The sequence below is a fragment of the Delphinapterus leucas genome, chromosome 1 (assembly GCF_059928025.1).
Source record: "Delphinapterus leucas isolate spDelLeu-1000000601 "Yukka" chromosome 1, BTC_Dleu_Yukka2, whole genome shotgun sequence".
Lineage (NCBI taxonomy): Eukaryota > Metazoa > Chordata > Mammalia > Artiodactyla > Monodontidae > Delphinapterus > Delphinapterus leucas.
Genome location: NC_143129.1, coordinates 143,202,925 through 143,206,389, shown reverse-complemented (window position 1 = coordinate 143,206,389; position 3,465 = coordinate 143,202,925). Strand labels below are relative to the sequence as shown.

At 43.5% G+C, this 3,465-nt stretch overlaps 1 pseudogene; it reads left to right on the top strand.

The window, feature by feature from the left end:
• Nucleotides 1-1,773: 1,773 nt before the first annotated feature.
• LOC111175437 (ferritin light chain pseudogene) lies at nucleotides 1,774-2,423 on the top strand (annotated as a pseudogene).
• Nucleotides 2,424-3,465: the final 1,042 nt, after the last annotated feature.

Sequence of the window (3,465 nt, the reverse complement as noted above, 5' to 3'; positions counted from 1 at the left end):
AAAGTGTTTGCCAACCTAGTTATGATGCCAAAGTAAAAAGCACATACTTAGAGTTCCAGTACCCCATTGGAGTCAATTGAACTTGATTTCTAACAATTTTTTCTGGTGTTTCTGACATGAGCTGCTACCTTACTCATTTTCCTCAAGCCAGTAGTTCCATTTTATATGTAATCTTAAATTCTGGACTTGACATTTATCTTTTTAAGATTTCTTGTAAATAGTATTAGCCTAGTGCCCTGGTCTATCAAGATTATTTTAAAATCTTTCTAACTGTTATCTATTTTTTAAGTGCCCCGTTCAACTCTGAGAGAGTAGAGGGAAAGGGTGTTAATTTTCTATTTTACACATGAGAAGCTCAGAGAAGCTAAGTAACTTGATCAAAGTCACCCAGTGATACATGGAAGAGGCATGCTTTGAACCAGGCATGTTTGCAACCAAAGCCGTTCACACGCAGGGTCATATGCTTTGCAAAATCATACAGGGGAATCTGAGGACTAACCCAGACTCCCTTTGGTTTAGCCATTTAAAACATTATTTTACAATAGGCCCTTTTATGGCCTTTGTAAATAAAGTCTAATGAAAAGAACCAAAAGTGACTTAATGGAAAATTTTCAAGATCTTAAAAGATATTATTGCAAAAAATGAGTTTCTCATTAAAAATGGTTCAAGATGGGAAAAGTGTGTTTTTCTGTGACCTCCACACTTTTGCACCTGCTGTTCACTGGAAATCTCCTTTCTCCATCTGGACAATTCTTGCTCATCCTCCAACACCCAATTCAAGGTGATCTCTTCTGTTTTGTCTGCTCTGATCTCTTCAGAGAGAGAGATTCAAATCTAGGCACTTTGATTCCAGAACCCACGCTCTTGACCTTTATATGCAAAAACTAATGTGGAGAGAAACATAAAAACAAACATATAATATGATGTGATTCATCTTACAAAAGACATAACACAAAGGCACAAAGGTCACAGAGAGGAAGAAGCTGCTGATTTACCTCAGAGAATCATGGGAGCATTTCAAAGGATGTGATTGTTGAACTGACCCTTGAAGAAGAAGCAGGATTTGCCAGGTAGACAAGGTAGATAGAGAATTTCAGACAGAACAGTAACAGCAAAGGCAGGGAGGAATGAAAGAGCTTCTTTCTCCTAAAAGCATAATGATACACTCTTCCCCCAAATATCAGTCAAAGGGTGTTTTATAAATAACTCTGGATCTTAGAGATCATCTTTATAGTAAATTTTTACTTTACATTTTTAAAATGTATTTTAAAACTAGCTTGTTATCACTAATCAGTCAATGGTACAGCTAGGATTGCTGGTGTTTCCCCAAATTCTCTGATGACAAGACTTGTCTGGGGTTCTTGTTAAAATACACAGCCTCCTGGGTCCCTGGAACTCCTCATTCAATGGGTCTGGGATGAAGTCAGAAACTTGTAATGTCTAACAAGTACCCCCAGGAAATTCCCATCAACAGAGACGTTTGATGAACACTAGGCTAGCCTGGGCCCTGATGTCTAGCACTCCTCTGACGACACTTTGCAGAGGAGGAAAACTCCAGTGCAGCAGTCAGCCTCCTGGTCAGTTAACAATTAAATCGTGTGAACCACTGCGCTGGATAACTCAAAGATATATTTCATTAAAGAAGGTGACCATGAGCAGTGTGCTCGGTGTCTCTTGCTTCAACAGTGTTTGGGCAGAACTGACCCAGGGACACCCCTTCCTCTAGCCTCTGACCACCTGCCAACCATTTTTCCAGCCACAACTTTCAGAACCAACCAGTCAGCTATCCTCCTCCTCTGGGACCAGCCAACACCATTTTTTGAGCTTAGCTCCTTATTGCTGATCAACCATGAGCTCCTGGATTTTTCAGTATTATTCTACCCAGGTGGAGACCGCCATCCACCGCCTGGTGAACCTGTATCTGCAGGCCTCCTACACCCACCTCTCTCTCTGGGCTTCTATTTCCACCACGATGATGTGGCTCTGGAGGGCGTGGGTGACTTTTTCCATGAATTGGCTGAGGAGAAGCACAAGGGCACCGAACATCTCTTGAAGATGCAAAACGAGCGCTGCAGCCATGCCCTCTTCCAGGACCTGCAGAAGCCATCTCAAGATGAGTGGGGTAAAGCCCAGGATGCTGTGGAAGCCACCCTGTTCATGGAGAAGAACCTGAACCAGGCGCTTTTCACTCTGCATGCCCTGGGTTCTGCCCACACAGACCCCCAGCTCTCAGACTTCCTGGAGAGCCGCTTCCTGGATGAGCAGGTGAAACTCATCAAGAAGATGGTGACCACCTGACCAACCTCTGCAGGCTGGCTGGTCCCCAGGTGGGGCTGGGCAAGTATTTCCTCGAAAGGCCCACCCTTAAGCATGACTAGGAGCCTCTGGAGCCCAGCGGCCTTTGAGAATCCCCTCTGGTGTCAGTGCTTCTGCCTGAAGCCTCTCTCTGCAGTCACTGAACAGCTTTTTAACTGTCCTGGAGCCCTCTCCCAAGCCTTGGACCAAATGGAAACAATAAAGCTTTTTGCAGCAAAAAATACTAACAATAATAGTAATGTGAATTTGGAAGCCTTGTGCCACATTGCTCTTTATAAACTCAGTGTCTGACACTTTTCCTGCACTGTCTCATCCAATCCCCTCAACACTCCTGCCAGGTAGATATTCTTTTACATTGTACAGATTTGGAAACTGAAACTCAAGAGGTTTGGGAAATTGTAGGTCATGAAGCTTATAGTAAGTAGCCAAATTGAAATTTAAAGCCAAATTCATCTGAATCCAGAGACCATGTTCTTCCCATTATCCCAGATTCTGCAAGGGTCTAGGGCAGATTCTATCTTCGCAAAGTCAATCTATACAAATGTCTAGCCACAGTTGAAGTGTGCATGCCTTTCCTCAGGACCTCTCCATTTTAGGTTGACCTTTCACTGACCTTTCCTCCCCCACCCCACCTGCTTCACCCCAAGAAGCCATCCTGTTTTCTCCTTGCCACTCCATTGCAATTTTACACCCAGGTTATTTGTGTCTATAACAAGCAAGGCCACACCAATGTCTGGCTTTAAAAGAAGCATGAGTCTTCATTCCCGAGGTAATGAGACCTTTTTTTCCAAGTTCCTTCCTTCAAAGTTCATGAACTTAATAAAAAATAAGACCAGCTCTATTACAGCCCAGACCTCTGCTGCAGGAAGCCAGGGCTGACTGAGTAAAGGCAGTGCCTGAATGAAAAAGAAAATGTATTCATAGATCAGCACTGTCTTTGCCTTCCACCAACCAAATCCATAGACACACTGGGAGGCACCACAGCCCACATCTGAGCTTCCTGGTTACACACTACAGTTGACATTCACGTCACAAGGGCAAAGTGGACCTTGATATAGAGACGTTTACAGTCTTTGTTTATAGTCTTTTCTCCCCCTTGGAAGTAGAGCTTTGGAGAAGCCTGACACTTGACTCTTCAAAGTTGTTAGA